The following is a 19,096-nucleotide window of genomic DNA, read 5'->3' on the forward strand; positions in this document are numbered from 1 at the left end:
GATTCAACTTGCCAAATGAAGGACAGCTCAATCCCTTATTGTAATCTGTGCAGCCACACATCCCAAACCCAAATCCTGAATCTCATAATGTCACTGCTGACATGACAAGAAACTCACTGTTCCTTTACAGACAACCTATTCTCATCTCAGTAGGCCCTGGCTGCCAGAAAAATTATTTTTAAAGAAATAAGAGAAAGAAATATTCTTCGTTCAAACATATCAACATACTGATGTTGTTGTTACCACTAACACTGCCACTATGGTCATGACTGGCACTCATTCCCCATTAGTCACGGTTTCATTTCTCTGTGGCCTCAATTAATTACCTATGCTCAACCATTGCTTGAAGATATAAATGGAAAATTCTAGAAATAAATGACTCCTACAGTGTAGGATTCTGAGAAGTGTGATGCAATCTCATGCTAGCCCATTAGGTCTTCCCCAGGATGAGAAACATCCCTCTGTCCATCTTTCTTGCTTATCAGTAACTTAGTATGCATCTCAGTTATCAGAGTCTGTCTTATACTTCAATACTTGCCTTCCACTAACTTTTACTTACTTAATAGTAATCATTAATTATCTAAAAAGTGATGAGATCAAGGAAGATATTAATAAAATGGGACTAAGAAACAATACAAAGAGTCAATGAAACAATGAGCCAGTTCTTTGAAAAGATAAACACGATTGACAAACTCTAGCAGAACTGGGGAATGTTATTGAAAGATCAGGTTACTGAGTGAAGGTCCTGGTCTACCCTTGGTCTAACCAAAAGAAAGAGGACTCAAATCAATAAAACTGGAAATGAAACAGGGTGTGTTACAGCATATGCTAATGGAATCCAGAGTGTTCTTAGAGAATTCTTTAGAAAACTATATTTTAAAAAACCTGGAAACGAAAAAATGGATAAATTCCAAGACACAAATAGCATACCAAAATTAAATCGAGAAGTTATAAACAATTCAAATAGATCCATAATAAGTAATGAGATTGAAGCAGTGTTAAAGAGTTTTCCAGCAACAGCCTGAGGTCCTACCTCAGTCAGCAGAGTGCTTGTCTAGCATGTACAAAGCCTTGGATTTGATCCCCAGCACCACATAAAAAATGTATGATGGCTCATGTCTATAATCCCAGAATTTAGGAGGCAAGAGAATCAGGAATTCAAGACCAGCCTAGGCTAAGTAGTGAGTTCAAAGTCAGCTTGGGCTACACGTGACCAAGAACCTATTTCAAAAATAAAATAATTAAATTACAAAGAATCTTCCAATATAGAAAAGCCCAGGGCTAGAAAGACTACCAAATTCTATGAAACTTTGAGCAATAATTAGTACCAGTGCTCCTCAAATTATCCCACCTAAAAGGGTGGGATGGGTGCTACTAAACATACTCTACAAAACCAGTATTATCCTGGGACAAAAACCAGACAGGGTACAACAACAGCAAAGCACTATGGACCAATTTCATGGTGCAAAAATTTGCAACAATGAATTCACAAAATGAGTTCAACAGCACATTGGAAGGAAGGAAAACTATGGTTAATATGTAAAATGAAAAATAAAATAAAATGAAGAATGTCACACATTGTGGCCAAGTCAGTGCTATTACAGAGTTGAAAGAAGATACAATATAGCACATATACAGACTCAGGGACAGAGGTCACATCAACATCTTAACAAATGCCAAGACAATCTTTGACAAAGTTCTGTATCCCCATAAGAAAAGCCTTGAGGAAATCAGGGATCTGGGGAAGAGTGAGATAGCTCCTGAAGCTAAGGGACTTGCTGTCTGAGCCTGGCAACCTTTGTTCAGTCCCTGGTTCCCATGTCAAGTCGGAAGGAGAGAACAGATTGCACAAGACTGTTCTTTGACCTCCATATGTGTGCTGTCACATGTATGCTGATGCACAATGTAGTAACAAAAAACCTTTTTAAAAAGGGAAATTGAAAAATAGAACTGTCTTAATGTAGCCAACATCATCCTAAGTGGTGGGAAACTGGAGGCATTTGCTCTAAAAGCAAGAATGAGAGCAGGGTGTTCACTGTCTTTATTCTTATTCCACAGAGCACCTAAATTCCAAGCCACAATAAGGCAAAAGAAAGAAATAAGAGGGATGCAAAGAGGAAAAGAAAAGCCAAATTATCCTCATTTGCAGACAATATTTTCCCACAGTTAAAAGAGTCTAAAGCAGTGGTTCTCAACCTCCCTAATGCTGCGACCCTGTAGTACAGTTCTTCAGGGTGTGGTGGCCCCTCCCCCAACCATTAAATTATTTTCTTTGCTTCTTCATAACTGTAATTTTGCTGTTATGAATTATAATGTAAATATCTGATATGCAACCCCTGTGAAAGAGTCATTTGACCTGCCAAAGGGATCGTGACCCACAGGTTGAGAAATAACTGCTCTAAAGACTTCACCATAAATTCAGCAAAACAGCAGGCCCCAAATCAGCATATAGAAACCTGAAAACATCCCTGTGAATCTCCTAACATTTTCCCTGTGCTAGACCTCTCTCCAAATCTGTACTGTCTCCCTTTATCAAGGCATCTCCTTTCTTGTCCTCCTCTATTCCTCCCCTGTCTCAGCCCTCTTGTTCTCCTCCCCCTTCCCCTTCTTCCCTTCTCACCTCCTTCCTCTCTACCTCCCCCCCCAGCTCCTACTTTGGTCAGGGGTTCTTGTCCCCATCCCCTTCTTCGAGGGACCAGGCAGTGGTGGAGAGGATGCCATTGATGTCCCTCCCCTATAATGAGATTGATGCCTACCTTGGTTAACATTCCTAGAGCCTTCATCCAGCTGTTCGAAGCAGAAACAGGCACCCACAGCTAAGCACTGAACCATAATACTGGAATCCAGTTGTGGAGAGGGAGGAGGGGTGAGCAAAGCAGCCAAGACGGGGCTGGAGAAACCTGAAGAAACAGTGGAGCTGGCCTACTGATAGCATGGAGACCCTAGTCATAAAGCTGGGGAAACAGCATTGGACCGAACCAAGCTCTCTGAATGTGGGTGCCAGCTAGGAGGCCAAGACAGTATATGGGACCTCTAACAGTGGAGCCAGTCTTTAACCCTAGAGCACAAATGGACTTTGGGAGCCCATTCCCTATGGAGGGATACTACTGCCACCCAGATACAGCAAGGAGGACCTAGGCCCTCCCCCATATGGTATGATGGACTTTGAAGGTCTCCTGTGGTGGGCCTCACTATCCCTGGGGAGGAGTTGGGGGTGCGTTGGTGGGGAACATGGAGGATGGAAGGGTGAGGGAATGGGGGATGGATATGTAAATATGAGTAGTAATTAAAGATTTAAAAAGTTTTTTAAAAGCTGAAAACAGTTCCATTCACAACAGAGGAAAAGATGTTTAAGAAGAATCACAGCAGAGGTGAGAGGCCTCTACAGTCCAAACTTCAAAACACTGAAGAAAGCCCCCAAAGATAGAAAGCTCCCCCCTACATACAGATCAGAAGAATGAATGTACAGAAACTGCTCCATGTAGTTCCTATGTTAAGGGGGAAATACCAGATTCACAAAGACAATACTTTGCATTCTCGTGTGTGTGTGTGTGTGTGTGTGTGTGTGTGTGTGTGTGTGTGTGTGTGTGTGTGTGTGTTGACACACACATACATGATGTTAAAGTACTTGGGGTGGTAACGGTGGGTGAATATGAATTAAATACAAGATAGGAGTATGTGAAGATAAAAATAATGACTCCTATTGTGTTAATTTAAAAATTAAAACTTTGCTAATTTAAAAATGGAAATCCATTAGTATGGGCTGAGGATGTAGCTCTATAGTAGAGACCTTCTCTCATATTCTCCATACTCTGGGTTCAGTCTCCATATGTGTGGAATCAGAGGACAACTTTGTGGGAGTTGGTTCTCTCCTTCTACCTTGTGGGTTCTGAGGACTGAACTCAAATCATTAAGCTTAAAAGGCAGGCTCCTCTGGCAATGGAAACATCTAATTGTCCCCCAAGGCTGATTTGCTCAAGGTTCAAAATTGTCAACAGAGTTTTGGCATCTATTGAGATGATTATGTTATTTTTTAAAGCTTTATTTATTTTCATTTTATGTGTATTATTGTTTTGCCTACATGTATGTGTGTGTCAGGATGCTGGATCCCCTAGAACTAGAGTTAGAGACAGTTGTGAGATGCCATGTGGATGCTGGGAATTGAACCTGGGAGCTCAAGAACAGCCAATGCTCCTAATCTCTGAACCATCTCTCCAGCCCTAAATGTTATTCTTTAAGATCACCCAAAATGTCTCTAGCATGAAAGGTTTTTAATTTTTCATAAGGCAGATAACATATGTTAATTGAACACATGCTATTCTCCAAACATAGAACTAGGTGATTTTTTATATTTTATTCTTCTGTGTCACCTCTGTGATTATAAGCAGGGTCATCCTGGTTTCCAGAGGTATGGCTTGGGAAGATTCCATGGGGACCTGTCATGTTTTAAGTGAATGACAGTTATAGGGCTACATTTTCTGACTTCTGGGGCAGGATTCTGAAACCACATGGACCAATCTGACTTAACCAGACCCCTTAACCTGAATCCAGTCTCCTAGATAATCAACTGGAGATAATTGTTTCCTCAAATGGAGTCTGTGAAGTTTAGATATGTGGTTAACACCTGCTTGACAAAAAGTCTAATAACTTCTAGACTAATTACAGCAACTGAAACAGCTATGGTTTCATTGTTTCTTCTTCTCAATCATATTATTCCCTTGTCAATCATATTGCCTTCCAGTAGGGCACTTTTATATGTGGCCTGTGGTGACGATGATAGAATAATCATGATGTTCAAGGCAGTTTTTTTCATAGTGTTCTAGAAATAATCCATAAATAAATCATCATGATTCCTACCGGTGAAGCTCCACAGCAATGAGTATGAGCATTTCCCACATTTGTGGCAAGTGAAAGGAGCCAGACACAAGAACACCTGCCTTAAGATCTACTTCCATGAATTCAGCTGCTTCACAAAAGCAATGTACAAACTGTGGAGTTGTTATCCAGGTATAAGAGTGCTTGGGGTGCTGAGGGCAAGGGGGTGCATGAGGGGATCCATGAGAGTTTGTTGACAATCTTTCATGTTTTGGTCTGTGTGGTAGCTACAGGGATGGATGGACCTGTGGTCCGGTATCACCAGGCTGTGCATTGAGCTCAGTATGCTTTATAGGTATCAGTGTATACATGTTCTTCTTCAACTGTCTGAGCAGACAGCAAGTCAAATGCAAACCCCACCTTTTTTTGAGATAGGCTATCTGCCAAATCTAAAAAATGTTCAATGTAAAGTTTCTGAAAGAAATAAACATCGTAGGTACCTGTAGACACTGCTTTCTAAGTTGTAGGGCACTGAAGCACTTTTAACATTCGATCTCATCTAATTTTTTTCTAAGTGTTGGGAGTGGACACCAAGGGTCTTGTATATGCTAAGCATGCCCTGTACTTCAGAACTATATCCCTAGTCCCTTCTCTACCCATCCTTTTATTTTACTTTTTAAAAATAGGGCCTTGTTAAGTTGCCCATGGTGTCCTTGAACCTGGATTTTTCACATCTCAGCCTTCCAGGTACCTGGGATTATAGGGTTGTGCCACTTCACTGGGTTTATCACATATAACGACCACAACTCTGAGGGTTAGGTACTGTCATTTCTATCTGAAAAATTATGAAGTTGGGATATGATGAGTCATGTTCTTTGCCTCAGAAAACTCAACTATATAGGGTCAGGAAGTGAGGTCAGGTCTGGGTTTCACGAAGGCCTTCACTTTTACCTCCCTCCATTCTAAGGGATCCCATGTGAAGGCCATCTGTTGGCTTCCACTTTTATGTTCAGTCTCTTGTATAATTCACAGTTGAGCTGACTTGTGATCCCAACACTGGAAATACGGATCATTCCCAAGCCTCAAGTCACTTGTCATGGGGAAACCAGCCATGTTGTGAAGACGCTTAAAGAGCTGTGAAGAGGCATGTGTGGTGAGGAAGGACCTGAAGCCATGTGCCGGTAGCCAGCCTCAGTCCTCCAACAGTGAGTGTGCCATCTTGAAAGTGGATTGCTCCAATTCCAGTCAAATCTTTGGATGACTGCAAGCCCGGCTGAGACCTAAGTTTGGCTAGAATCTAAGATGATCAGGAATTCTGGTCCCCAGAAACTTTAAAATAATAAATGTTCCACACAGTAAAAGTACAAGGAAACTTAATACATAATATGTGAAAATTATACATAGAGGAAAGGCCACAGTAATTAAGTGGTGAGTAACTTTTAATAAATATTAATTTTTAATTTGTTTCTGTGTATGCATGTGCACATGTATTTGCAGGTGTCCACAAAGGGCAGAAGAGGGTGTCAGATGACATGGAGTTAGAGTTAGAGGAAGTTTTGAGTCACCCAATATGGGTGCGCTGAGAATCAAACTTAGGTCTTTTAGAAGAGCAACAAGCACTCTTATCTGCCCAGCTACCTTTTCAGCCCTTTAAATGAAGGTCTCTCTCTCTCTCTCTCTCTCTCTCTCTCTCTCTCTCTCTCTCTCTCTCTCTCTCTCTCTGTGTGTGTGTGTGTGTGTGTGTGTGTGTGTGTCATATTGTGTGCACACATGCATACATGCAGAGGCTAGAGGAAGACATCAGATATCCTGCTTTAACTCTGCTCAGCTCCATTCTCACTGAACCGGAAGCTGCCTGACTGAGCTTAGCTGGTGACCAGTGAGCTACAGGATCCTCCTGGTTCTGTCCCCCCTCTGTGGTGGCATTACAGACATACACTGCCATGTGTGTTGGGGATTCAGATTCAGGTCCTCAGGCTTCTGCAGCAATTGAGTCATCTCCTCAGCCCCCAGAACCTACTCAAAGGACTCACAGAGCCTCATTTGAGGGCTGAGATATGTGTGATAATTCCTAATGAACAGCCTCAATGTCAGCTATACCCTGATCTTCATGGTTCTCCTTGGAATTTGATTTTTGTGTTAGGTCTACACAACTAAGGCTGAGGACCAGCCATTCCACACTTCAGCTATATCCACATAACCTTAAAAATATAGGCCTGAATAACATGAAATTGTGCAGAAAGAAAATCTGCCCATTGTTTATTAATAAATTAGCTCTATGAAAGACAAAGAGCATATCAGTTCAGTGGCATTTAGTAACAGTTCTCCTCATTAGAATATTAATCACCTGTGTCAAGAGTCGATGGATTCTATTAACATTAAGCAAAGGTTAGCTTTTGGTCAGCACTTAACATTTAAAGACTGCAAGAATCACAGGACATGGGGAAGAGCCTACTGACATGTTTGGCCTCATCTTCTGTCCCTAGGCAGATTTTTAGCCTTATTTGATGTGCCCAGAGGCAGAGACTCACACACCCTCCTCTGGCAGTAACTGTGCTTTGCTTGTTATGTTTTGTTTAATACTGACAGTCAAATACATTTCTGTCTCTCACACACATTAAGAGCAATGTGAACCTTTGTCTTCACATTCAACAGCAATCACACTCCTTTGCTCAACATCACTGGGGTTTCCCCACTCCTGCCCAACACAGCCTCTCAGAAACCAGCCCTCTCCGAAGCCACAGTGCTTAAGAATGTGGTTTATAAGACAGTTCTGCACATCCTCTTTCACTGGCTCACAGGACCACGTCCTAACTTTTAAACTTTTAGACTTACAGATATGTGAGAGGTTTAAGAGTCTTTGGTGCCACCCTGGAGATTTGTGATGCAGAGAGAACTGCTCCGTGCCTGAGCTCGGCCTGGGATCCAGGCTTCCTGGTTTAGTCTCAAGTGTCTCTAGTCTCTTGTGTGGCTTGGGATCACCACTCAAGCATGCCCCCACCTGTGTTCAAGTTTATTTTCTATTCTTATTGACAATATTATGGCAGTGCCATCCACAACAGTAAAGACATGAGCATAGCCAGGGCCTTGTAGTCTGTGGAATACACTGGAAGTGTTTTGTTTTAATAAAGACAACCTCAGCATGTTGTTAGGAAGTGAGACTCAGTATATTGCACAGCCCCACAAACACAAGCTACTGAACAACTGAGTACAGGATTCCGTTAGTGTTGGAGAAAGGTATAGATGCATGAGCTTGGCATAGAGATTTCTAGAAAGACATACATAAAGCTGTGAGTGACAGGTTGAGGTGGATGCCAGTGCCTTTGCTTTTCATTGTATACCCATCAGCACTATTTGAATTTTTAGCTGTGTGACTTCATGACTTTTTATAAGAAAAATGGCATAAATATTTAAATGTTAATGCTGGAGAGTTTTGTGGGGACCCTCCATCTACTTGTCATGCTTTCCCATTATTTGACTTTTTTCATACACCACACACTATTTGCATACTTAGAAAAATCAATATTAAAAATAAATACATGGTAGCCGTAGTGACCTGAATCTAAAATACTTGCTGTATGGGACACTTTTAGGACACAAGGGGTAACACTGCACAGATGAAGTCAGTCTGCCCGTGTCTCATGGAGATGATTTTTGAGGTGGGTTTGAGGTGCCTGTGTTCACTGAGAGTGGCTACAGCTGTGTACAGGTCTTTCTGGGTTGTCACAGTGACTAAGGTGCCTACTGCTAGCACTTAATACCCTGCTACTATGAATGATATAAAAAATTTCTTCCCAAAATGCCAATGGAGTCTTTCTAAGAAACACCCATAGAATATCTAAAAGTAGAGTTGTGGAATGTCTCTGTCCCCCAGTTGACCTTTACATTCTCTTTAAAGAAGAATTTGTTCTTGTCTCTTGTTGATAGAGAGGACATATTTAGGAGGTAGGTTCCCCACAGGTCTTCTAGAGAAAACCCCCTGAGAAAGAAAGAAGCAGATGGGGCCGGATTGCACAGAGTACCCGAGAGGCAAGAGCATTTGAGCATTTGATGGGTGCTTGTTCATGCACATGTTGTGCCAAGTGACCTCCCATGGTTAACAGAGAGCTTGCTATTAGCCTCATTTACAGATGAGTAAGCTGAAGGCTGGAGCTTATGCTATTGCACCTTGAGGGCCCTGTCTAGCAAATGGCTCACTTCAAACCCTGGTTTGGCTTCCCAAGCCTTTGCTCCTTGTCAGGTTTCACAAGGCTTCCCACACAGCCATAGAGGAGGCCAGGTGGCACCTGGAAGCAATTTCTTCCCTGGTTTCCCCGCAGGAGCAGGGCTACTTTGGGAATTCACGGTGGGAAATTAACCTCTGTCTGCAAGGGCCAATTAGACAGTCTGGAATAAAAAGAGCAACCTGGGCCTGGACCCTGGTAAGCACCTCCTGCCTCCACTGCTTGTGGAGGTAGCCAGGAAGAGCCTGGAATGGGGCAAGGGAAACCCGTTCTATTTTAAGAAAATAGTCGTGTTTGATTATCCAATAATACTGAGCTATAAAGCAGGGACAACTATGGATTTCCTCTAAATTTGAAAAATTGTGAGCTATTAACTTTTCACTTTAAAGGTAGATCTATCTGAAAGGAATTGAATTCCCCAGGCTGTGGAGAGAGCAGGATTCAGTTACCTTGGACTTCTGCTAGGCACAGATGCTGAGAGAATGAGAAGTTTCTGAGATGGCTTCTCAACACCCCACGGACCCTGGGTCTCTGCCCAGGTCCTCTTCTGAAGGCACAAAGAATTTCTTTTCCCATGGATACATTAGACTTTGGCCAGTGTTCATTCCTTTAGACTCATCTCAGGTATGACTTCTTCTAGGCTGTGCTCTGCGATCCTTGCAAGCTGGTTCAGGACCTTCCAAATCCACACTGCTACCTTCTCTCATACAATGATCCCATTTTTCACGGGGCTCTTTGCACTGTGCATTTCTTTAGGGTGGAAAACATCTGACTCTCATTGGTATTCTTATTGCTTATAACAGTGCGAGCACTGAGCATAGTCATGTTTTCTGTGTTCATGGTTGTATGTGAATGGATTTTTCCTCCAAAGATAATATTTGGTGTGGATCTAGAGTGAGAAATGGACTTCACCAGATAGATGTGGGAAACACAAGATAGACTAAAGGAGTAAAACAAGCAGACACAAGAAGCATGGAAATATCTGATGAGTTAGCTGCAGTAGAGAATAGAAACAGTAGTTAAAAAAAAACTTTAAATCAATTCTGAGAGAACAGTCTAGAAAAACCACTTATTACCTGTGTGACCTGAGGCAATTTACTTAACTCTTTGCCCTTTGGTTTTCCCAGGATGACTTTAATTGGGTGTTTATTAATGGTTTGCCACAATGCCAGCCATCCAGCAAGCACTCAATAAATTGTGGATTTAAGTAATATTATTCTGGAAGGTGATGGTTATTTTGAAATTGTACGAAGACCTGGGTCTTCAATTTCTAACAATTTCTTGTAAATTGTTCTCTTAGATGACCAAGACTTTATAACTAACTTGTGCTATTCTTATGGTTATTCATTTGTATACTTCCCTCATTAATTCAATTTGCTTATTGACTAACTACTATTGGCAAGATATTGCAATGTGCCACCAAGTCTGAGGGCCTCAGTTTTATCTCCAGGATCTACATGATATGAGGAGAGATCTGATCTCCACATGTACACTGTGGGACATGTACCTCAAATTAAAACTAAATGTAATTTAAAAAATTGATTTCCAGAGCAGGAGGTGCCATCATGAGTGTTGACATTCGACACAACAAGGACCGAAAGGTTCGGTGCAAGGAGCCTAAGAGCCAGGACATCTACCTGCGGCTGCTAGTCAAGCTGTACAGGTTTCTGGCCAGAAGAACCAACTCCACCTTCAATCAGGTTGTGCTGAAAAGGTTGTTTATGAGTTGCACTAACCGGCCACCTCTGTCCCTGTCCCGGATGATATGAAAAATGAAGCTTCCTGGCTGAGAGAACAAGACAGCTGTGGTTGTGGGGACTGTCACAGATGATGTGCGGATTCTCGAAGTGCCCAAACTGAAGGTGTGTGCACTGTGGGTGAGCAGCGGGGCTCGAAGTCGCATCCTGAAGGCTGGAGGCAAGATCCTCACGTTTGACCCGTTAGCTCTGGAGTCTCCCAAGGGCCGTGGCACTGTGCTCTTGCTTGGTCCTTGGAAGGGCCGAGAGGTATACCGGCATTTTGGCAAGGCCCCAGGAACACCACACAGCCATACCAAACCCTATGTCCGTCCAAGGGCTGGAAGTTCGGACGTGCCAGAGGCAGAAGGGCCAGCTGTGGCTATAAAAACTAACCCTGGATCTTACTGTTATTAAAAAAAATAGCTTTGGAAAAAAAATTGATTTCCAGCCACCAAAATTCAAAATCTTGTAAGGGCAATGAAACAGAGCTCTGGGCTAGGAAGAATCAAAGTGGAGCTGAAGAGAAAGAAAGGAGGGGGGGAGGTCTGTAGAAATATGGCCAACTACAGAAAGAGAAAGTGGTTCATAGGAAAAGGACAATTTGTATCCTCAAGATTTTGTGCTTATTTTCAGTGATTTTTTTTTATTATAGTGTTATGTTTGTTCTTGAGATTTCCTGAGTTTCCCAAATATGTGAGTTTAGTTTATATTAAATTTGGGGAATTATCACCTATTATTTACATATATCTCCTTGCAAAGCATTCTAATTTCATGTTATACTAAGTAGTATTCAACTACAAGTTATTGAAGATCTCTTCAGTTTATCAGAATCTCTCTCTCTTCCTCTTCTTCTCCCTTCCTCCTTCCCTCTCTCCATCTATCTACCTCTTCTTGAATTTAGATAGTTTTCATAGCCCTGTCTACAAGTGCTTGGATCTTTTCTTAGACAAGTTATAAATAATGAATATATTCATCACTGAAAATTTTCATTTCAGATACATTTTTCAATTCAAGAATTTTCATTTGGTTTATTTCTTCAAGGAGATTTTCTCTTTGTTCCCTCATGTTTGGATGGCTGTGCTTTTCTTAGTTATGGACCCTGTGTCCTCCTTTACACTTCAAGTTGTTTCTGCTGTCCACTGTGTGTTATGAGTGCCCTGACATCAAACTGTACTGTTTCCACTGTCCATTGCGTGCCATGAGCTCTGTGACATCTATGCTCTGGGATTTGCTGTCTCCCTTGGAAGTGTGTTGAGTTTTGTTAAGGTGGGAAAGGAATTTCTAGGTAGATTAGTGTCATCATGTCAAAGCTTAGTCTAAACTCCATGAGAACAAGCCCAAAGTAGTTTTCACTCCCTGACTAGGTTAAGCCTAACAGATGACCTTTCTGAAGTTTTCCCTGAAGTCTACAGCATCCAAACAAGGCCTTGCTATTCCAGATGGTTCATTGTCTCTCAGCCTTGTGTGAGTCCAGGCATGCGGATGCTCAATAGGGTTTTTATTTTGGGATTCCTTTCTCTCTAGTCAACCAGTTTTCAATTCCGAACATGCCAGCATCTGCACCTCCACGGATAGGATGGACATGTTTTGCTTGATGTCTTCCTCACTGGTGCTTCATAAATACCCTAGGCTTAAGCTGGGATAGTCACACATGTGATCCATGCTGTTTTCTCACTGGAAACCATTGCTGCTTTTGCCTTTCATTCATTATCAGAAAATGGTAATTTTATATGTCATTCCCGTTGTCACAATCATGTATCAGATAGAATGGGCACTAAAGGATAGCCAGAATAGAAGTCTGGAGAAGAGAGAACACTTAGAGTCATTTGATGAATAGGAAAGACTTAGACAGACATAAGGCAATGAATGAGAAGGCTCATTTCAGCAAGACTGGCAAAGATTTGTGGAGTTCCTGACATGTGCTATGCACTGGGAATTTTGTGGTAAATAAGACAAATAGAGACTTGCCCTAATGTTGTGACCTGGGTTCATGTCAATGACTTTTGGGATGCCTGCTTTGTGTAAGTCACTATTGGGGCAGGAATTTGGTGTTACAATAAAGAAAAAGGCATAATTCTTCTCTTTAGACAGTTCACCATGATTTTAGGAGAGAGATATAAATGAAGCAGCCACGTGACAAAGACATTTCAAGGTACTGTGGAAGAAGAGAGGTGGTAGGTGTCCCCACCTTTGTGATAGATGCACAGTGTCTCCAAGAATGACTAAGAGTTAATCAAGAGACAATGGCACACACAGCATCCTGCAGGAAGCTTGAAGCATCTCAGGATGGTAGGATGAGATGAGCCTGAAGCAGATAGGTCTCCAATCTCATAACTAGTCTGCTGTGTGAAGAGCTTGGGTTTTCTCCTGAGGGCAATGGGAGGAGCTATGGAACGCTTTTAAGCAGGCACTGGAAAACTCCTGTCCTTGACATATCCCAGGGGCAGCTAACCAGTCTAATACTCCAAGGAAATTTATGGGTCTGGGAAGGGCTTTAGAACTTAGTGCTTTTCTACTAGAACTGGTAAGACCTTTCCTAAGAGCCATTTGGATTAATAATAATAATAATAATAATAATAATAATAATAATAATATTTCCAGATACTTACAAATGGAACCTATGGGGCTTAAGTCCCATCTAACAGATGCAGAGAAGTAGTAATGTGTGTTTCTTCAGGAAGCTACCAGGTTGGGAATATTGTAACACATTAGCTTAAGAATGGCCCTTGGGAAAAATTAATCTTTTTCTCCCCTCAAAAAGAAACTGAGACCCAATGAGATGACATCCAAAGGAGGGGCTACTGAAGAAATTTTGTCCTGCACTTAGATAGGTTATCATTTGAATCCTGGCTTGACCATGTGCTGGGTGTGGCCTTATGCTTTCTGGGTTTTGGTTCCTTGGTTGAACACCAGAGGATAACAGGTCTATCTTGCTGGATTGAAGATAAACCTACAAAAATGATCCATAGGGAAGCTGCTACAGAGCCTACAAAGAACTATTCTGAGAAGGCTTCTCAGCTCTTCAGCTGCCTCTCTGCACAAATGATTCCATGGAGAAAAGGCAGCCCAAGAATAGGGAGAGGAGGCAGTAAATTAATGATAGCCACAAATCCCCATCAACCATATAAGAGGATGGGCCTTATTTTTCTCCCTATGAGTCTTGGCTGACCTTGCTATCATCCTTTCAATCAAATACAGGAGATGGGATGAATTGCTGGTTCTGGGTTCAGACTTTAAGAGAAATAGCCCCTTCTGTTTCTTGTCTATGGGAATGCTCCACTCACGAGATCAAGTTCTCAGGAAAGGAAGCCAAGCTAGACAAGTCAGAAGACCACAGGGAGAGAGAGAAGTTCCAGCCTTTCAGCAGAGCAAAGCCACTTTGGGAGCCCTACCCACTGCTACCACAGCCCCATAGCTTCATAATAACCTGGAGTAGGACTTTGAGAGATACCTAGTCAACCTACATAATTATGAAAAAAATACATGGTTGTTATTTTAAGCTATTTGGGGTAGTTAATTTCACTGGAAAGGACACTCAGAAGAGATAGGAAGGTGTGCTCTCTTGCCTAGATCCAGGCAAGCTTTGAAACTTGCTGGGAAGGTCCCAAGTACGGATGCTCTGGGGCTCAGGCACTAAGATTTAGGACACAGTAGGCTAGAAATCCTTTTCCTCCCAGTCATAGAGCATCTATAGAGCAATGATAATAGTGTATGGAGTAGAACAACTGCAAGGGAAGGTCTGCAGCCTTAGGAGTGCTCAGAGCTCACTGCATGTGCAGAACTGGTGGAGGGCTCAGCTACAAGTGAAGAGGCAAAAAGTGTAGCAATGGCACGTATAATGTGAATTATCACCACACAGCTTAAACTCATGTATAGGTTTCCAGAAAGCCCCGAATGAGTGGTAGGCTCTGCAAAAGTTGTTGGTGGAAGGGGCGTAGTACAAGGACAGGAAATCCAGATTATTTTCCAGTGTGACCAGAAATTGAAAAGGCATGGGAACAGTCAAGATTTTATGAGTAAAGTTCTTTTTAATTAATTATCTATCTATCTATCTATCTATCTATCTATCTATCTATCTATCTATGTGCTACATGTCTGTGTGATGGTGCCTAATCTCCTGGGACTGGAGTTACAGACAGTTTTGAGCTGTCAGGTGCTGGGGATTGAACCCAGGTCCTCTGGAAGAGCAGCCAGTGCTCTTACCCTCTAAATGACCTCTCCAGCCCCAATAAAACTTTTAATATAGTTCTTGGTACATGGTAAGTGTTCAACATGAGACAGCCTATCATTAGGGACATGGCACTGACATAGGGAAGTCTAGCACTTTCTCTCTGTGAGACTCTATCCCTTGCCAACTACTCTGGGGATGTTTCAGAGGCAGCAGCATTTACACTAAGAATGCAGAGCTCAGACTCCTCCTGGGAGACTCAGGAAAATCTCACCAACCTCCAGAGTTTGCTTTTGGAAGTCCTTGTTTGGTGACAAAAAGTAATTTTGTGCTCTTGGGTGTTAGGAATCACTGAATGTTAAGGAAATATCACCTTTCTTTGCTGGGATAAAAGTGACTTTGGTAACTTTCAGTCAGGTCAAAATAGGGCTGTTAATTATAATTCAGGGCCTCTCATGGACAAGGTACAGCATCCCTCGTAGGCAGCTGAAGGAGAACAGAACCTCCATTCCCAGCTGTCATCTCATGGTGAGAGGGGCAATGCTCTGTTCAAGGGCACAATTGATCCTTTGTTCCTGTGACCAGAAGCTCGACTCTTGATGAATAAGGAGACTCAATGCTGTTGTAGGCTTTGGGCAACAAGAGACGGTCAGCTTTGGACTGGATCCTTTATAGAGTAAATCTGTGTGTATCCTCTCAGATTCCTAAATTGAATAAAGGTTTAGCATCTAGAATGATGGAGTTTGGAAATGCAATACAAGGAGGTGTGCACAGTTACATTAAGACACATGTGCCTGTATAAGGGAAGAAAGTGCTCTCCCCTTTCTCTGTTCAGTTGTGCACTGTCCGAGGAAAGGTCATGGGAAGGCATCCTAAGAAGGCAGCTATTGGCTTGTAATCCAGTCCCCATAAACAACCAAGTCTCCAGAGATTGAGGAAAGTCCTGTCAGTCTCCCACGCATTATATATCAATATATGTTTCATATGCCACCTACTCTATGCTCTTTTGTTGGAACTAAGAGACGTCCTTCCTAGTGCTCAATAAAGCCCTGCCCGGGCTCTAGGCATAGCAGAAATGACACCCAAAGTTAGAAAACTGACCTGGAGTACTGGTCTGGCTAATTTCTAGCTGTATAATGATAGAAAGTCATTGAACTTTTCTGCACTTCATCCATCCATTTTATTTTAAAATGTAATTAATTAAATTGTGTGTGTGTGTGTGTGTGTGTGTGTGTGTGTGTGTGTGTGTGTGTGTGTGTGTGTGTTCTCTGGAGCTGGAGTTACAGGTAATTGTGAGCCACCTGACATGGGTGCTGGGAACTGAACCTGGTTCCTTAGGAAGAACAGGATGGCTCTTAGTCTTAACTACTGCACCAATATCCCAGCCACCCTCCCCCTTCATTTTTCTTATCTTTGAAATGGTACTACCAACATTTTGCCTCACCTGTCTCTCCCAATCAAATGAGACTGTGGATATTAAAACAGTTTAGAAACTACAGAGAGGATTCTAGCTGAGGATTCTAGCCTTCAAGGCTAAGGACCTTGGCAAAGCACCTCCCCTTAAAAAGAACTAGAAAGTTGGACAAAAGTGACAAAAATAACCGTTTCAAAGTCCTGGAAACTGAGCAAAGACATGATATACAGTAATCAAATCTCTTAGATAAGAGAAAAGATCTAGAATGTTCTAAAATCTATAGGCAGGAAGGTTAAAGCATAAGAAATGGAAAACATGGGTTGATGAAAACAATCTTGTCAACGTGAATTTTCTTATTTATTCTCTTAAAGAATTTCTAAACTATCATTGAGTACAATGGCATTTGCAAGTCACTATTGGAAAAAAGGCCGAAAAAGAAGAAATGCACCACCCCCCAGCAGAGTTCTGGGTTTTAGCAAAATCATTAGTATTAATCTGAAGTACTCGTGATAAGTAAGATTTGTATTGTAATCCTCATAGCAACCACAATAAACCCTTCAGCCATGTTTTAAACACCAACAAGGGAATTAAATGCAATACTGAAAAGTTTTCACACACAAAGGGGTGAGAATAGAGGAATGAGAAAGACAGGACACGTCTAATTAGCAAAGAAGACGGTGGCAAATGTAAATCTAATCTCATAGACATTAAACGCGACCACGGAAAGGAGGCACTGTCTGATAAGTTTCCTATAGGAGGCGTCCCTCAGAATGTTGAGAAAGACAAGTAGGCTGAGAGGAAAGGAAGAGAAACCTGATGTCATGCAAACAAGAAGCCATGCAAAACCAGTGTGGCCACTGTAAGCTAACTCAGGAAAGAGACATTTCTAGAAACCAAGAGGCACAGTAAGAAGATGGTCAGTGTATTAAGAAAGTGTGCCAGTGCCGAGTGCACTTCTAATATAAATTCTTTTTTTGTTTGTTTGTTTGATGGTAGTGGTACTGTGGGGTTAAACCCAGGCTTAACAAATACTAGGTAAATACTGGACCCCTGAACTGTAGCCCCACCCTCTTTTCTTTTCTGAGGAGGAGAGAAGGGAGGGAAAACTTTAGTTGGTGTGTAAAGTAAATTAAAACATTTAATAAAAATAAATAAATAAAGAGAGGACAGACAAAAATGAAGTCACTTTGCCACATCTGAGTCAGGCTTTGATCTTTCTGCCTCAGCCTTCTCAGGAGCTGAAATTACAGACATCCACCACCAAGTCCTGTTTAAGGAAAACAAAAGACAAAAACACAAACAAAAACCAACCAAACAAAACAATAAAAACGCTCACTCTCAATCGAAAAACTAGACAGAACACTAGCATGCTATAGAATAGTGTGGTTCTCAACCTGCCTAATGCTGTGATCCTTTATGTTGTGGTGATCCCCTAACCATAAAATGATTTTGTTGCTATTTCATAACTATAATTTTGCTACTGTTAGGAATATTAATGTAAACAACTGATACGAAGGATGTCTGATATGGGACTTCAAAGGGGTCATGACCCACAGGTTTCGAACCACAGTTATAGAAGATTATACCAACATTGTACAGCCACCAAATCTAACAGGTTCCAGAGGACACCCTACTCAATGTCTGCTAAACACACACCTCTCTCAAGAGGACATAGAATATTCTCTGGGTTATTTGATAGCAGAAGACAAATATGAATAAATCTAAAGGGATTGAAATTATACAGTATTTTGTAGCCATGACAGAATTATATTTGAGATTATTACTACCACTACCATCACAAAGAACGAAATAGGGGAACCACTGTCCTATGCCCAGTCTATCAGATTATAGCCTGGGGCTGTACAGCCAGGGGTCCCTCTCTTGGGAGTACTTGTTTTTTAAGGCATGAGAATGGTGCCTTAATCTCTTCCTGATCCTGCCACACTTCTGCTCTATTAGATGTGCAACTCAAAACAAGCTCTGGAGACTTTCACGTTGGTGATGGTCAGTCGCAATGCTGTAAAAACGGGGCATTTGGTTGTATTGTCTAAAACACAACCTAGGATCTTATTACATACAGATCTTCAGTGTGGGCTCTGAGTAATACTTCAAGACCAATTCATCATCAAGACAAATGCAGGGCAGGGTCTCTTACTAGGTCAAGGGTTGTACAAGGCACATCTTTAAGATGCTGGCACTTTAATTTCCGCCAAGCCTTGTGATGCAAGCAGGCTTCTCTTATTTCACAGGTGAGAGAACTAAGGCAGAGACAGTTGTATTCCAGATCCATAAAGGAATGTGTTAGGCCTGGCATATGTATCTATCACATTTATTTGCAAAGCATGGGCCTCAAAGGCCTGCATGAGAGACTTTGCTACCTTTGGTTACAGAGTATAGAATTAGAGAGAATTATGAATGTAAAGAAGCAGGGGCCACTGTAGATGTTTTAGAGAGTTATGATGGACAGTTCTTGTAGTGTGTGTGTGTGTGTGTGTGTGTGTGTGTGTGTGTGTGTGTGTGTGTGTGTGTTTTGCTTTTTTGAGACAGAGTTTCTCTGTATCTTTGGAACCTGTCCTGGAACTCACTCTGTAGACCAGGATGGTCTCGAAATCACAGATCCGCCTGCCTCTGCATCCTGAGTGCTGGAATCAAAGGGGTGTGTCACCACCGCCCAGCCAAAAGTTCTTACAATGTAAAAAAAGTTTTTGTTTAAACTATCTTAATTTTATTATTTTAT

At 41.8% G+C, this 19,096-nt stretch overlaps 1 protein-coding gene and 1 pseudogene across 5 annotated transcripts in view; one reads left to right on the forward strand and one right to left on the reverse strand.

The window, feature by feature from the left end:
• The window catches only part of Tenm4 (teneurin transmembrane protein 4), a 719,910-nt gene that overhangs the window by 296,892 nt on the left and 403,922 nt on the right, over nt 1-19,096 (reverse strand). The window lies entirely within an intron of this gene.
• LOC100767601 lies at nt 10,585-11,169 on the forward strand (annotated as a pseudogene).

Source organism: Cricetulus griseus, chromosome 3 (assembly GCF_003668045.3).
Source record: "Cricetulus griseus strain 17A/GY chromosome 3, alternate assembly CriGri-PICRH-1.0, whole genome shotgun sequence".
NCBI lineage: Eukaryota > Metazoa > Chordata > Mammalia > Rodentia > Cricetidae > Cricetulus > Cricetulus griseus.